Raw genomic sequence first — 18,614 nt, forward strand, 5'->3', positions numbered from 1 at the left:
TATCCATGACTTCCGTCTTGTAGGGATCCACGATAAAAGGACTGTATCACATGATAACTATACCTAGAGGTTCATCATTCTATTCTGCTGGATAGCCACTACATGCTGCTAGGTGTCACTGATGGATGGTGGGACTCATAGGGATTATCTTGATAATCGATAAACCCTAATGAGTTGAGTTGGAATCGTTCCGACCCATTGAAAGGAGTTTTCAATGATATTGTGATAGAGATCACAATATATCTCACTACTAGTCAGAGTAGAACCTATGGGGTCACACACACTAGAGGTATTAACCGATCCGATGGTTGAAATGTGATTATGAATCACGAGTAATCAATTCGATTGATAATCAGTTGAAGAAGGAACAATGGAATTAATTAAATGGACTTAAACGTAAATCCTACTTCGAGTAGGATTCCTAGAGTCCTAATTGAATTAGGACTGGGAATCCTATTTGGAGTAGGACTAGGATTCCTACTTGGAGTAGGATTCCTACAATCCTAATTAGATTAGGAGTTTTTGAATTAAATTTGAATTCCTACTTAGAGTAGGATTCCCAGAGTCCTAATCGGATTAGGACTTCAGATTCAAATTAGAGTCCTAATTGGATTAGGACTAAAATTAAATAAGTCCTAATTGGATTAGGATCTCCTAAGTCCTAATTAATTATTAATCTAATGAATTATGATGACTCCTAATTTGATTGGGATTGAATGGTTCAATTAAATCATGATTCAAACGAATCCTAATTGGATTAGGATTTGAAGGGAAACAAATGCACCCAATCCTCTTTGGAAGAGGATTGAATCACCTAAAGTTAGGACCCACGCCCCACTTGATTAGATCAAGTGGGGGCGTGCATGATGAGGGGTTAGGAAGAGGGCTTGGCCGAAATCCAAGAGAAAAGAAGAGGGGCGTGCGCCCCTCCTCTTGGTTCTTAAAAGGAATATAATGAAGCTTGTTGCCCAGAGATGGTCACCCAAGAGGGGGGTGAATTGGGTGTTTTAAAAGCTTTTGACTAATTAAAAATAAAACACACGAATATATGCACTAAAGTAAAGAAGGAGGAATGAGAAAGGTCAATCGCAAACACAAAGTTTTATAGTGGTTCGGAGCTTCCACTGCTCCTACATCCACTCCCCAAATCACCTTTGGGAATTTCTACTATAATCCAAGATTACAGTACGGTAGTTTTGCGAGTTCACTACCCAACTCGTTGTTTTACACCGGGCTCACAACAAACCCTAAAACCCCCAATTTTACTTAGGCTTGGGACGCCTTTCCCTTGTTCCAAGTCCCTTGACTGGAACAAGCACCACAATGAAAGAGTTTACAAAGGAAAAGTAAAGCTCTAAAAAGCAAATATGACAATTATGAACAATAGAACCCGGAAGAATCCTTTTGCCGTTGGAAGCGTGAGAAATGTTGATTCTTCCGATGTGGACCGCGTAGGGTTGAGTGTGAGCTTTGAATCCCGAGCGTACGAGAGAGGTTGAGCTTGAAATCACTTGGGAAGCTTGAAAACACTTGATTTCTTCACTTAAATGCACTCACTCCCTTGAACTTTTCTTTCTTACTTCTCTCTTGAATGATCTAGCTTTGGGTTGGTGAAGAGTTGTTGAGAAGCACTTAAGAGGTCCCTTTTATAGCCCAAAAAAGCAAATATAGCCGTTAGAGACAAAGTAAAAAGGATTTGAAATTTAAACCAAACCTGAAAAGCTGTCAGTCGCGTCCCAGGCGCTCCGGGGACGTCTCCGCTTCAACGAGAGACGTCTCGGCTACATGATTTTTCTTTTTACGTTGTCTGGGGTCGACTCGGCACTTTAAGGGGACGTCTCGGCTTGTTTGTACTTTTTGAATGGGGACGACTCCGCTGCTTTGGGGACGACTCCGCTTCTTTATCTCTAAAAAACATGTCCTCTGGAATTCCCTGAGAGAGTCGACTCCGCTCCTTCAGGGGACGTCTCGGCTTGTTTGCACTTTATGCATGGGGACGACTCCGCTGTCTCAGGGTCGACTCCGCTTCCTTATCACCGAAAAAACCATTCTCTGGAAAACCCTGAGAGAGCCGTCTCCGCTATCTTGGGGACGACTCGGGAAGTCTCCTTTTTACTTGCGGGGACGACTCCGCGTACAGTGGGGACGTCTCGCGCATATCTCTTGAAAATTGCCTTTCTGCCGCCACTGAGAGAGTCGACTCCGCTAGCGCGGGGACGACTCGGCAGGTGCCGGGGACGTCTCCAAGTGTCCCAGTTCTTCCTGTTTGTGCCAGAGACGTCTCTGAAACTATCCGGAGACGTCTCGGCTGTCCCTGATCTGTTTTCTTTAACTCAAAATATTCTTCAATAAATTCATAAAAATTATGGGAACTTGCCTAGACATTTCTTAACAATATTCTCAATTAATCACATGAATTCCTCAATTAAATTGTTAAGATAAATGAAATTATACTCTAGTGTTTTGTATTCATCAAAATCCATTAGGGGGTCAACAATCTCCCCCTTTTTGATGATGACAAAACACTGAGTATATGCAAAAATTTGAAGTTTAAACATATACACAGTATTTGATCAGATGTACAAGTATAATGTTTTGATTAGAGCTAGACACAGTGTGCATAATTGCATGGGATTGAACTTTATAGCTCTTAAGCAATTTTAGCATATCAACTGAATTTGAATCAAGTTAAAATGAAATATTGATGCTGAATTTGAATCAAGTCAATATTCTTCAATTTTATCTTTTCTAAATCAACTTTGGAGTATGATTATAAATTTTGCATTCCATATTCAATATCCTCTTTCTATATATCTACTCCCCCTTTCAATATCTCCATATTCAATATCTACTCCCCCTTTTTGTCATCAACAATGAAGGGGACAAATTATCATTAGGTGCTTGAAACTCAATTCATAGTATATTATAATTAACCACTCAAGGATATTCAAGTTATCTTTATTAAAGAGTTCAGCATTCATTTTACTCCCCCTTTGATATTCAGGTTGTGCTCCCCCTGTTTCATATGCTTTGATAAGTTGTGCCAAATTTGAATACTTAATGTATGTTATGAGATTCTTATGACACATCAAGAGGCACATTCATATTTACATATATAGAGTTGGAAATGTACACAGGGTTGCAAAAGAAATTGTATGTCATTCATATGTCATTGTAAATCTTCGAAGTCAGTACATAGTCAAAAGAAGAAATCATTACAAGTATTGATTTCTAATACAAAAAGTGTTTCAAAACAGCCTAGGATTTACAAAAAGAAGAGCCTGCAAAATGTCCCTCATCGGCGACGTTGCTCATGGGCCCTACCAGCTGTATTTTGTTCATAAACCTTACAAGCTGCATCTATGAATGCATTGATGGAATCCATGAGGGTCTTAAATTGATCTCCCTGTGACTTGTGGAAACCTGCCACAAGTGCTTCAAACTCTATGGTTGCCATTTCAATTCTTCCTCTGAGTTGGGCAACCAAGGTGCCCACGTTGCCATCTGGTTTGTCAGCTCTTTGAGACTCTTGGAAATGCTCCTCAAGCTGTCCTTGAGCTCTATTGATCTGATGGTTTGGGTGGCACCCACACCCATTATTTCTTGTGTTGTAGCTTCAATTTGACTTCTAATATCCTTCATCTCTTTTAGAAGCCCTTCATGTGAAGCTCTGATGGGGGCCAACTCTGTAGAGATCATGGATCTCATCTCCTCCCTCATCTGCTGGCAAATGGCAGATGCTAAGGTGCGCATCTGATCCTCTGACAGGAAGGAGGGCCCACTAACTGGAGGAGGTGGTGGCATGGATGTGGAAGGTCCAGCTGAGCTGGAGGGTATATCAAGGATATCCAAGTGGCTAGGTGGAGGAGAGTGATGATCAGACTCATGATGTGGGTTCTCGGGCTCTAGGATTTGGGCTTTTCTCTTTGGTACCTTCACCCACGACCCATCTATCTTATGAAATTTCATTCTTCTCATTGTGCCCTCATTATAATAGTCGGTGTTTCTCAAGGGCTTTGCAGGTTCATTTGTTGGAATGGGAACTTTGAAGTGTTTGAAAACTAAGGTAAAGATCATGCCGTAGGGTAAACTAAACCTAGAATACCTATGACATAGGGCAATGTAGTTTAGCATAAGTCTAGGGAGGTTTAGGGGTATCCCTAGTAGGATATGATGCATTATAACTAAATCTCGCTCCGAAACAAAATCGAAGCGACCGGTTTTGGGAAATAGGACCCGGTTGACAATACTTAAAAGAAGTCTCATCTCTGCATTTAGGTCCTGGAAATTGACAACATCAAGAGGGCCGCAGTCCTCTCTTCCTAAAAGTAGATTTAGGGCTGATTCCCTTTGGGAATGTGAGGTTGGAGCCTCACCGTCCTTAGGGATTTGTAAGACAGTGGATAGGACATCTTCATTGACTTCTACTAATGTCCTCCGGACATATGCAGTGTACCCTTGGTCCCCTAAGGCCATATTGCTAAAAAGTTCTCTAACTAGGCCGGGGTAGGTCGAGGTATTTAGGGTACAAAAGTGCTCCCACCCTTGGGCTCGGAGTCTCTCTCCAATAGAGAACCCCACATGATCTAAAAATGAGAAATCTATGTACCTTCCGGTCGTGACTGTGCGATTTGCACAGGAAATAGTCGTGGTTGGCGGAGCAACCGGAGGAGACGGCGCGGAGGGTTCTTCCCGCCGTTCCTCACCGTCGGCCGCTGCCCTAGGTCGCCTTCCACGGGTCGTCCTAGCCTTCTTTGGTGCCATGGATGCTAGGGTTTGTGATGGAGAGCAAACGGAGGCTAGGGTTTGAGGTGGAGAGCAAATGGAGGCTAGGGTTTTTCGTTTTGGTCGGGGATGAAGGAGAAAGCTCGGGTCGGCTCGAGCTATTTCGACCTATTTTAAAAGCCCTCATTCGGTCCCCGAGACGTCTCCGCGACTAAGGCGAGACGTCTCCCCTGGGGGGACGTCTCTGCGATTTGCCAGAGACGTCTCCGGCGCTGAAAAATTTCAGACTAAATTCTATCTTCTCCCAATTTTTGTTTAATCACCCTAATCAACATGATCTCTTTTGATAAACTTAGAGTGAATTTGTTTGTGATCCTCCCCCTTAATGATACATCCTATAATAATTTGATAATAATTTTTGAATTATTAATATTGAAATGAGGAATGTTTGACCAAATTTCGAATACCTATGAAATAGGCTCTGAAAATATCTCCATGAAGAGTCCAAGGGAGGGTAACCATCCTCCGGAAAGTCAAACAGTTCGTCATTTAGCTTACATGAATTCATGTTTTCACTTATGTTTACCTTGAGGTTGATTACTAGTTTGCGCAGCAAAACAATGCAATACAAGTTCAATTCATTTGCTAGGATCATACAAGCTCAAAGCATTCCTTAAGAAGTTGAATCTTTCTTTACAAAGGGGCTTTGTAAAGATATCAGCCAATTGATTTTCAGTGCATACATATTCAATCATCACATCCTTTTTCAGCATATGATCCCTAATAAAATGATGCCTAATCTCTATATGCTTTGACTTAGAGTGTTGGACAGGATTCTTTGTTAAATTAATTGCACTTGTATTATCACACTTAATTGGTATATTATCCATTTTGATACCGAAGTCTTCAAGTTGTTGCTTAATCCAAAGAACTTGGGCACAACAGCTTCCAGCTGCAATGTACTCAGACTCAGCTGTGGACAAGGCAACTGAATTTTGTTTCTTGCTAAACCAAGAAACCAAATTGGCACCCAAGAATTGACATGTGCCACTTGTGCTTTTTCTGTCGAGTTTGCACCCGGCAAAATCAGCATCGGAATAGGCAATTAAGTTTATGTCAGATTGTTTAGAATACCATAAGCCTATATTAGATGTCCCTACTAGATATCTAAAAATTCTCTTGACAGCTTGCAAGTGTGATTCCTTAGGACATGCTTGGTATCTAGCACACATACAAACACTGAATAATATATCTGGTCTACTGGCAGTAAGATAAAGTAAAGAGCCTATCATACCTCTGTACAATTTGCAGTCTATACTTTTACCTTTTTCATCTTTGTCAAGCTTGCAACTTGAGCCCATGGGTGTGCTGATTTCTTTTGCATCCTTCATCTTGAATTTCTCCAATATTTCTTTGATATACTTGGACTGACTGATGAAGATGCCTTCCTTTGATTGTTTTACTTGCAGCCCAAGGAAGAAGTTGAGCTCACCCATCATGCTCATTTCAAATTCTCCCTGCATAAGCTTGGCAAACTCTTGACAAAGACTGTCATTAGTAGCACCAAAAATTATATCATCCACATAAATTTGTACAAGCAATAAGTCATTTTCTTTTCTTTTAATAAAGAGGGTTTTGTCTACATTTCCTCTCTTAAATTTGTTTTCAATTAGGAAATTACTTAATCTTTCATACCATGCCCTAGGGGCTTGCTTAAGGCCATACAATGCTTTATGCAATTTATACACATAATCTGGCTGTAAGTGATTTTCAAAACCTGGAGGTTGTCCTACATAAACTTCCTCCATTATATAACCATTTAAAAATACACTTTTTACATCCATTTGATAGAGTTTAAAATCCATGAAGCATGCATATGCTAAAAGTAGTCTAATAGCCTCTAACCTAGCAACAGGAGCAAAAGTTTCATCAAAATCTAATCCTTTCTCCTGATTATATCCTTTGGCCACTAGCCTAGCTTTGTTTCTTATTACTATTCCATCTTCATCTAGTTTATTTCTATACACCCACTTGGTGCCTATGATTGAAACATTAGGGGGTCTTTTCATTAGAGTCCAAACTTCATTTCTTTCGAATTGGTTTAATTCCTCTTGCATAGCATTCATCCAATTATCATCTTTTTCAGCTTCTTCTAGTGATTTAGGCTCTATTTGTGAAACGAAAGCAAGATAATTACTAGTGTTTCTTAAAGAGGATCTAGTTCTTATACCTTGTGAAGGATCACCAAGGATTAGATCCTTTGGATGACCATGTGCATAACTCCATTCTTTGGGAAGATCTTGATTTTTTGATGGAGGTTGATCTTCTTCATCTTGCTGATTTGTATCTTTTTTGATCTCATCCTCATGTTGTTTGTCTTGAGTGGAGAGTTCCTTCATTTGGTCTTCAAGTATACCTACATCACCATCTTCTTCTTTTCTAGAAGAATCTCCATTAGTTTCATCAAAAACAACATGAATGGATTCTTCAACAACGAGAGTTCTCTTGTTGAAGACCCTGTATGCTCTACTAGATGAGGAATAATCTAAGAAGATCCCCTCATCTGATTTAGCACTAAATTTACTTAGATTGTCCTTTCCATTGTTCAAAATAAAGCATCGACAACCGAAAACATGAAAATAACTTATATTAGGTTTCTTACTTTTTATCAACTCATAAGGTGTTTTCTTTAAGATGGATCTAACTAAAGCACGATTTAAGATATAACATGAAGTATTTATTGCTTCAGCCCAAAAATACTTTGGTAGATCCGATTCGCACAACATGGTACGAGCCATATCTGCTAGTGTGCGATTCTTCCTTTCTACCACCCCATTTTGTTGGGGTGTCCTAGGTGCCGAGAAGTTGTGATTGATACCATTTTCTTCACAAAATTTTTTAAAATACTGATTTTCAAACTCGGTACCATGATCACTCCTAATTGCTTTTAGTTTAAGATTGAGTTCATTTGAAACCCTATTATGAAACTTGATAAAAGCGGGAAGGACTCATCTTTGTGTGCAAGAATTGAAACCCATGTAAAACGTGAAAAATCATCAACAATTACAAGACCAAATTTCTTACCCCCTAGACTAGCAGTTCTAGTGGGTCCAAACAAATCCATGTGAATTAGTTCTAAGGGTTTTGATGTTGAGACTATGTTCTTAGACTTGAAAGAACTTCTTGTTTGTTTCCCTAATTGACATGCAGCACAAATTTTATTCTTTTCAAAGTCTATTTTTGGTTGTCCTTTGACTAGATCCTTTGTAATTAATTTTGAGATTAAATCCATGCTAGCATGCCCTAACCTACGATGCCATAACCAACTAGTCTCATTGACTTTGGGATTCATGGCTACAAGACATTGGCCATCCTTCATGGTGAGATCATCAAGATCTACCATGTAAACATTTCCATGCCTATGTCCTGTGAGTATGATCTCATTATCAATTGGACTACTAATTATGCATAGTGATGATTCAAATGATACTTTAAATCCCTTGTCACAAAATTGACTTATACTTAATAAATTATGTTTTAGTCCATTAACTAACAATACATTATCAATAAATGAGGAGGGTGATATGGAGATTTTACCAACACCAATGATTTGACCTTTAGCATTGTCTCCGAATGTGACTACTCCTCCTTCTTTTGATTCCAAGGTGACGAAGAGACTCTTGTCACCGGTCATATGCCTTGAGCAACCACTATCAAGATACCACATTCTCTTTTTGTTTCCGGCTGCAAGGCATACCTGCAAAATGATCATCTGAAGCTCTTAGGTACCCAAGTTTTCTTGGGTCCTTCGTGGTTAGTGTGGTTGGTTCCCTTAGGCACCCATACTTTAGTTATGTTTTTAGCTTTCACAAATGTACTCTTGTTAGTTTGGATCTTTCTTTGAATACAAGAGTAGGCTTTATGTCCATTCTTTCCACAATGAAAGCATGTAGGTTTTTCAGTTTTTACATTTTTTGCTTTTACAAAGAAATTCTTTAGGTATTTTTGTTGTGTGTTAGTTTTATATCCTAATCCGGCTTTATTGAAAACAGCTCTTTGATTTGAAAGAATAAGATTTAATTTTTCAGAGCTTTGTGTGAATTTTTCAACAATTGGTTTGTACTTATGTACCTCATTCTTAAGATTCAAATTTTCTTTAACTAGTTCTTCCTTATCTTTTTTAAGGGATTCAACATTTTGTGCAAGTGAGGTATTATTATCGAGTAGGGAATTTACTTTTAGATTTAATTCCTTAATTAGTGTTTTTGCCTTTTCATTTTCAATGCTAAGTTTTGAATTTTTGATTTCTAGGTTAGTAGTGTTAATATTTTTAACGCTCTCCTTTTCAATTAATAGGTTTTCAAAATTTCCTTTAGTTTTTGATTGGAGGCTTTTAACTCTTTATTCTTTGCTCCTAACATACTACAATCACCCATAAGTTCTTGAAAAGCTTCATATAATTCTTCTAAAGTAAAATTTATAGTTGGGTTTTGACATACCTCGTCGTCTTCGAACGCCATGAAGCACAAACTGGCGGTCTTTTCCTTCTCTTCCTCGGAGGATGATGTGTCACTATCATCCCATGTTGCCTTCAATGCCTTCTTCTTCTCCTTTCCAAAATACTTCTTTTGTTGAGGGCATTTGGAACGAACGTGTCCCGGTCTCTTGCAATCATAGCATATGATTGGATCTCTTTCTTTTTCCTTTTCTTTTTCCCAATCATTTCTCCCTCCAAATTTCTTTCTTGGGAAAGGTTTCTTTCTTCTCATGAATTTCTTAAACTTCCTTACTATCAAACCCAAGTCCTCATCTTGGCTTTCTTCTTCACTCTCACTACTCTCTTCTTCACACACACTGGAGGTAGCCTTGAGTGCGATTGTCCTTTTCTTCGGCAACTCTTCTTCATGTTGCTTCATTGTGAGCTCATGCGTCATCAATGAGCCCAGTAGTTGTTCTAATCCCAAAGTGTTGAGGTCTTTGGCTTCTACGATCGCCGTGACCTTTGCTTCCCATGCTTTCGGCAAAGACCTGAAAATTTTACTCACAAGTTCCGGGTTAGTATAAGATTTACCCAAACTCTTTAGACCATTAATTATATCGGTAAAGCGAGTAAACATGCATGTGATGGTTTCATTGGGTTCCATCTTAAACAACTCATACTTGTGAACTAGAATGTTCACTTTAGACTCTTTGACTTGATTTGTACCCTCGTGGGTAACTTCAAGCCTATCCCATATTTCCTTAGCGGAAGTACATGTGGAGACTCTATTGAACTCATTTACATCTAGAGAACAAAATAATGAGTTCATGGCTCTAGAATTAAGTTGAGCCATCCTATCATCATTCTCATCCCAATCCTCCTCAGGTTTGGGAACTCGAATGCCATTAACCATGTGTGATGGTTCTTGTGGTCCCTTGACTATAACCCTCCACAAGGCATAGTCTTGTGCTTGAATGAAGATTCTCATTCTAGTCTTCCAATAGGTATAATTTGTCCCATTGAAGAGTGGAGGTCTATTGGTTGCTTGCCCCTCGGCAGGAACATTGTTAAAGGGTGTTGCCATCTAGATCTTTGGCTAAGACGGTTAGGTCTTTCAAGAAATACACAGAGCACCCGCTCTGATACCACTTGTTGCCCAGAGATGGTCACTCAAGAGGGGGGTGAATTGGGTGTTTTAAAAGCTTTTGACTAATTAAAAATAAAACACACGAATATATGCACTAAAGTAAAGAAGGAGGAATGAGAAAGGTCAATCGCAAACACAAGGTTTTATAGTGGTTCGGAGCTTCCACTGCTCCTACATCCACTCCCCAAATCACCTTTGGGAATTTCCACTATAATCCAAGATTACAGTACGGTAGTTTTGCGAGTTCACTACCCAACTCGTTGTTTTACACCGGGCTCACAACAAACCCTAAAACCCCCAATTTCACTTAGGCTTGGGACGCCTTTTCCTTGTTCCAAGTCCCTTGACTGGAACAAGCACCACAATGAAAGAGTTTACAAAGAAAAAGTAAAGCTCTAAAAAGCAAATATGACAATTATGAACAATAGAACCCGGAAGAATCCTTTTGCCGTTGGAAGCGTAAGAAATGTTGATTCTTCCGATGTGGACCGCGTAGGGTTGAGTGTGAGCTTTGAATCCCGAGCGTACGAGAGAGGTTGAGCTTGAAATCACTTGGAAAGCTTGAAAACACTTGATTTCTTCACTTGAATGCACTCACTCCCTTGAACTTTTCTTTCTTACTTCTCTCTTGAATGATCTAGCTTTGGGTTGGTGAAGAGTTGTTGAGAAGCACTTAAGAGGTCCCTTTTATAGCCCAAAAAAGCAAATATAGCCGTTAGAGACAAAGTAAAAAAGATTTGAAATTCAAACCAAACCTGAAAAGCTGTCAGTCGCGTCCCAGGCGCTCCGGGGACGTCTCCGCTTCAACGAGAGACGTCTCGGCTACAATATTTTACTTTTTACGTTGTCTGGGGTCGACTCGGTACTTTAAGGGGACGTCTCGGCTTGTTTGTACTTTTTGAATGGGGACGACTCCGCTACTTTGGGGACGACTCCACTTCTTTATCTCTGAAAAACATGTCCTCTGGAATTCCCTGAGAGAGTCGACTCCGCTCCTTCAGGGGATGTCTCGACTTGTTTGCACTTTATGCATGGGGACGACTCCGCTGTCTCAGGGTCGACTCCGCTTCCTTATCACCGAAAAAACCATTTTCTGGAAAATCCTGAGAGAGCCGTCTCTGCTATCTTGGGGACGACTCGGAAAGTCTCCTTTTTACTTGCGGGGACGACTCCGCGTACAGTGGGGACGTCTCGCGCATATCTCTTGAAAATTGCCTTTCTGCCGCCACTGAGAGAGTCGACTCTGCTACTGAGAGAGTCGACTCCGCTAGCGCGGGGACGACTCGGCAGGTGCCGGGGACGTCTCCAAGTGTCCCAGTTCTTCCTGTTTGTGCCAGAGACGTCTCTGAAACTATCCGGAGACGTCTCGGCTGTCCCTGATCTGTTTTCTTTAACTCGAAATATTCTTCAATAAATTCATAAAAATTATGGGAACTTGCCTAGACATTTCTTAACAATATTCTCAATTAATCACATGAATTCCTCAATTAAATTGTTAAGATAAATGGAATTATACTCTAGTGTTTTGTATTCATCAAAATCCATTAGGGGGTCAACAAAGCTCCTAAAAGGTAGGAGCTTCCTATGACTTTATAAGGACCAAAAGGCCAAACCCTAGAGCTAATTCCTCCTTTCCTCCTCCTTGTGCCGTGGCCCCTTCCTCCTCTTGGTCTTCAGCCGCAAGTAAGGGAAAAAGAGTCCAAGGTGTTGGCAGCCTCATCCTCTTCCCTTCCTTCTTCCAACGAAGGGAAAAGAAAGAAGGTTGCAGGGGCTTTGATCTTCTTCCTCTCTTCATCCTTCTTCTTCCTCCTCCCAAGCACAATCAAGGGTTGATTAAAAGGAAGGACATCAGCCATCAAAAGTTATCTCTGCAAGGAAGCTAGCATCCCGAGGAGATAGAAAGCTTGGATCGGTTCCTGCTTCGTGTGGATACCCGTAGAGGCCGGGCCCTTGAACGGCTTCAAGCGAACCTTCATCCAAAAACCACGATCATCAGTTTGCGGTGATCATCTACCCACATAAGGTGAAGATCTGATCTTCTAATATTTTTAAAAAGTTTTTAATCCTTATCTATCTACGAACGGTTTTAAACAACGTTAATGCGATGAACGGTTGATCCCGCGCATGCCTCTTCCGCTGCATCTGAAATTTTTGAAATTTTTCTGTGGCATGGGCGGGTTTCCCAACAGTGGTATCAGAGCCTAGGCATCGTAGATTAAGGCAAGGATTGATTATTAATAGGCTTATTAGATCTGAAATTTAAATGATTATGCATGCTGAAAATTTTCTGCATGCAGATTTTTTCTAGGGTGCTGATTTTTGCATGCTGATTTTTATGTGATAAAAAGATGATTCTAATTGTATTGTTAATGGGATTACAAAGTTTAGAATCATGATTAGCATGATCAGCAACCTATGTCATGAGATAATCAATTAGATTTCAGATCTGAAAATTATAATTGCTGCATGTGGTGATGATCATAGGATTCAAACCCTTTTGGTATCAAATGTAATGACCTGCGATGTGATCTGTAATGTCATGTAATTTTTCAGATGCTTGCATGCATCTTATTTGATATTTTGAGAGGCTTGCGTGCCTCCTAAAAGGAGATGTAATTTATTATTATTTTTATTTTACATCTGGTTGTATTTCTGTGATGTGATGTACGTCAACGATCAAGTTGAAGACAAGGCATGAGATGAATGGCGATCTAAGCAGTTGATGGCGATGGGATCAAGAGTTGATCAAGGATCGAATCAAGGAGGCTTGGAACCAATTCAAGAGTTGAAGACCAATCGATCGATTGACGTGCATGTGCTTGTAATACGACCTAATTAGAATCCATGATCATCACCTATTTAAAGTTTAGCTTTATTTGATGCTGTGATTATAACTGCCTGTGATGTGCTGTTTGCATGTGATGTGAATGAGAGCGGGGTAGATAGGTTTACATGTGATGTAACAAACCCAATTGAGACCTAAATTAAAAACCTCCTCAATCAAGTCGAGAGTGAACCAACATGAGCAAGTCATATTAGATTAATTGATCTAATTGGTGTCTAGGAAAGCATGAAAGGTGGTTACTTAATTAGGCCTTACTCTCTGAGTAAGGAGAGCCTCCCACCTGCTTACCTGGCTAATTGTTCGATTACCTCTTATGAAGAGCTCAAGTTGCAAACACTAAGACCTGATTAACCAATATTAAGTCAATAGGTCTTCCACTGTAGTAGAGCTGCTAAGATCTTTCTGATGTTGATTTGTCTCGGCTGAATACAGTGGGCAAGTTGCATCGGGGGGCTGGACCTCTCTATCACATGAGATGTTGTAGGGTAAAGATGGGGTTGGGCACCAATAACTGTTAAGTGAGGACCCAATGATGACTTTATTTCTACGGTTATACGGTGGGTCTGACTTAACTAAGAAATGGGACCAATAACTGTTAGGTGAGGTCTTCATGGCTTAGAGACCAAGTTGAGCATTGTACAAGAGTTGTACACTCATCCATCCATGTGTCACCAATAACTGTTAGGTGAGGTGCCATGTAGATTGGTGAGACCGCAGTACCTACTAGAAATCCTAGTCGCGTAGGATTTCCGTTTTTTTACCAGAAGAGTGTAAGGGATTTGAGAAAATAGTGGGAGGCACATTTGTTCTAAAAGACTCTAGAACAAATTAAAGATCAAGTACAAAGTCTAACTAGAATCTTTACTCTCTACTGATACAATGTCAGCTTCAATCCTTTGACCCGTATTCTTGAGACCAACCGACTGACTGGAACCAATTACAAGGACTGGCTTAGAAACCTCAAAATTGTTTTGAATTGTGAGAAACGTAGCTACATACTCGAAAATGATATCCCTAGACTACCAGCACGTCCTACTGATGATCAGCGTGTGATGCATCAAAAGTGGACGGATGATGACATCAGAGTCAAGTGCTATATCATGGCATCCATGTCCAATGAACTACAATGCCACCATAAAAATATAAAGACTGCTAGGGACATACTGGCACACCTGCAAGAGTTGTATGGTGAGCAGAGTCGCACAACTCGTTTTGAAGTGTCCAAGAGGCTCTTCAAAGCAAAGATGCGCGAGAGGCAGTCTGTTCATGATCACGGTCTGACTATGATCAAGGACCTAGAGGAGCTTGAGAAGCTCAGTATGAACATGCACAAGGAATTGCAAGTAGATCTGATCCTTCAATCCCTATCTGATTTATTTGGTCAGTTTATAGTAAACTACCACATGAATAAGATTGAATGCACTAAGACTGAACTGATAAATATGTTGGTAACTGCTGAGGGAGCCTTGAAAGGTTCAAGGGGCAATATCCTTGCTGCTGAGTTGACTTCTGGTTCCAAAAGAAAGTTTACTTGGAAGAAAAAGAAGCCTGCTAAGAAGCAGAAAAAAGATAAGAAGCCAAAGAAGGAAGTTCAAAAGAAAAAGGCTAATGACAAAGAAAAATGTTTCCACTGCAATGTCGACGGTCACTGGAAGAGAAACTGTCCTTCATACCTCGAGAGCCTGAAGAACAAGAAAGGTGACACACCTTCAGAAGGTATAGACTTGCTCATAATTGAAACTAATCTAACGGTTTCTTATACTTCTAGTTGGGTTATAGATTCTGGTTCTAGTGCTCATTTGTGCACTACCATGTAGGGTCTAAAGGATAGTAGAAGGCTGGTGGAAGGTGCGGTAACCCTTCAGGTTGGCAACGGGGCAAAAGTTGCTGCTGTGGCTGTGGGCACCTACCATCTGCGACTACCGTCTGGTTTTAGTTTATTACATAGAGACTGCTATTATGTATCTGCTGCTAGCAGAAATTTGATTTCTGTTTCATGTCTAGAACAGGAAGGTCATGTTTTTACATTTGACAAAGACTGCTATTCTATTTATTTCAGAAATAAAATAGTCGCACGTGGTTTTATGATTGACAGTCTCTATATTTGCATATGGATGTATCTGTAAATGTGTCTGAGCAAGAAATGAGTGCCAAAGGATCCAAGAGATCCAGGAATGAGATAAACCAAAAATATTTGTGGCACCTCAGGCTTGGCCATATTGGAGAGGACAGAATGAACAAAATGGATAAAGATAGGCTTCTCGGCTCATTGACTTCCGAGTCATATCTAGTTTGTGAGTCCTATCTTCAAGGAAAAATGGCTAGATTGTCCTTTGTAGGACATGGGGAGAGGACCACTGAAATACTTATCCTGGTACACACAGATGTGTGTGGCCCATTCGATGTGCAAGCCAGGGGACGTTATTCGTACTTCATTACCTTTACCGATGATTATTCACGGTATGGGTATGTGTATCTTATGAGGCACAAATCTGAATCTTTTGAAAAGTTCAAAGAGTTCAGAAATGAAGTAGAAAAACAAACTGAAAAACCTCTTAAGGCTCTTCGATCAGATCGAGGAGGAGAATACCTTAGTGGAGAATTCCGGGACTATCTCAAGGACAATGGCATAGTCTCACAATGGACTACTCCGGTTACACCTCAACTCAATGGGGTGTCAGAGAGAAGAAATCGGACTCTATTGGATATGGTCCGGTCCATGATGAGCTTCACTGATTTACCTATATTTCTTTGGGGAGATGCCTTACTTACCGCAGTATATCTACTGAATAGAGTTTCCTCTAAATCCGTTCCTACCACACCGTATGAGATATGGCATGGTAAGAAACCAAGTCTTGGTCATCTCAAGATTTGGGGATGTCCGGCCCACGTCAAAAGACTACAGGCGGACAAGCTAGAGACTAGGACCATAAGTGCTCATTTTATAGGATATCCTAAAGAATCATTAGGATACAATTTTTACGTCTCAGAGGATCACAATGTGTTTGTGAGCTGACACACCATCTTCTTGGAAAACCAGTTTATCCTTGATAGAGGCAGTGGGAGGAAAATTGAGCTTGAAGAGAAAGTCTCTGAAAAGCAACGAGTCATGGATCCTACCAAACCCATTCATACAAAGCCAGTACACGATGTCCCTCAACCACCTCGCAGATCTAGTAGGGTCTCCCATCCTCCCGATAGATACTTAGGTATACTAGAAGAGGATACCGAAGAAATATTCACAGTGGGAGATAGGGATCACACACAGGATCTCAAAACCTACGACGAGGCGATATCTGATATCAATTCCAAGAAATGGTTGGAAGCTATGAAGTCAGAGTTAGACTCCATGCATTCCAACCAAGTCTGGACCTTAGTAGATCCACCAGAAGGTATTGTACCTATTGGATGCAAATGGATCTACAAAAGGAAGATAAGTTCGGATGAAAAGGTAGAGACCTATAAAGCAAGGCTAGTGGCGAAAGGGTATAGTCAACGCAAAGGCATTGACTATCAGGAGACCTTTTCATCTGTAGCCATGCTAAAATCCATCCGAACATTGCTTTGATTATGAAATCTGGCAGATGGATGTGAAAACTGCTTTCCTGAATGGATATCTTGATGAAGATATCTATATGGAACAGCCTTTGGATTTCACTTCTAGTGATGGAGATCACAAGGTCTGCAAGCTGCAAAGGTCCATCTATGGACTAAAGCAAGCATCTTGGAGTTGGAACACTCGTTTCGATGACGCAATCAAAACATTTGATTTCATCAAAAACGAAGAGGAACTATGTGTCTATAAGAAGGTTAGTGGGAGTGCTATCGTGTTTCTCGTACTGTACGTGGACTACATCCTCCTGATAGGGAATGATATTCCCATGCTAATCTCGGTCAAGGTCTGGTTGTCAAAAGAGTTCTCCATTAAAGATCTTGGGGAAGCATCCTATATTTTGACGATAAAGGTCTATAGAGATAGATCTAAAAGGATGCTTGGCCTATCACAGAAGATGTACATAGAGGAAGTGTTGAAAAGGTTCAGCATGAAAAACTCTAAAAGGGGTCTCTTACCCCTAAGGCATGGAATTCATCTCTCCAAGAAGATGTGCCCCCACACATCTGAAGAGATTCAACGCATGAGCAAAATTCCTTATGCATCGGCAATAGGGAGCCTCATGTATGCCATGCTATGTACACGACCTGATATAGCCCTAGCTGTGAGTGTCACAAGCACATATCAGTCGAATCCAGGTGAAGAATGCTGGACAGCTGTGAAGAATATTCTTAAGTACTTAAGAAGAACTAAAGATTTATTCTTGGTCTTTAGAAGATCATCACAGTTAAAGGTAGAAGGGTACACAAATTCAGACTTAATGACTGATATCGATGATAGGAAGTCAACATCTGGATATGTGATCTTGTGCAATGGTGGTACGGTGAATTGGAAAAGTTCTAAACAACCGATCATTGCTGATTCTACTATGGAAGCTGAATACATAGCCGCCTCTGAAGCTGCTAAAGAAGGCTTCTAGTTCAAGAAATTTATTGCAGAGTTGGACGTGATGACATCAGATGTCATAACACTCTACTGCGATAATAATGGCGCCATAGCTCTTGCTAAGGAGCCAAGGTCTCATCAGAAGTCCAAGCATATAGAGCGGCGCTTCCACCTCATACGCGACTATGTTGAGAAGAAGTATGTCGAGGTGCAGAGAGTAGACTCCGCTTACAACGTAGCAGACCCATTCACTAAATAGCTAAGTCAGCAAAAGACTGAAGCCCACCTTGAGAAGATGGGCCTAACATATATGACCAATTGGCTTTAGTGCAAGTGGGAGATTGTTAGATGTATGCCCTAGAAGCCAATCTGGCTGACACATTGTTAATTCTAGGAATATAATTTTGTACTTGACTATGTATTATTGAATAAATGAAAAGCATCTTTTTCATTCATATTATTATTGTGTCTATGAACCGTCCAAGGAATTAATAAGATGATGATGCATATTCTCAAGAGTTGAGAATTTGAGCCATGTATCATTAGTGATTAATTTCTAAACGCTCCTGATCGATGGATCATCACGAGGACGGTGATCGATCCGATGAGATTAGTGCACACATTACTTTCCCTATGGATGGACGAGACCCGAGTCCATGGTGTGGAGATACTGAAGTAATAGTGCAGGTGCTTGTTAGAGAAAAAGGGTACTGAGCGTGACCAAGACAAGAAGTCACTTGGATGTCTATCCACTCGTCAGTGACTTGCTTGATGTTGCAGTAGTGTGACTGATCCTTTGACTTGCGATGCTTCGACTACTCACAGTGAGGTTATTGTAGTTTGACTGCACATATACATGATCTCTTGCCATATGGGTCCATGCAATGTAGATTGGCTGCAGTAGGTTCACTGTAGGAGT

Source organism: Phoenix dactylifera, chromosome 18, assembly GCF_051530095.1.
Source record: "Phoenix dactylifera cultivar Ajwa chromosome 18, Ajwa_hap1_PhDact_Kaust_v1.1, whole genome shotgun sequence".
NCBI lineage: Eukaryota > Viridiplantae > Streptophyta > Magnoliopsida > Arecales > Arecaceae > Phoenix > Phoenix dactylifera.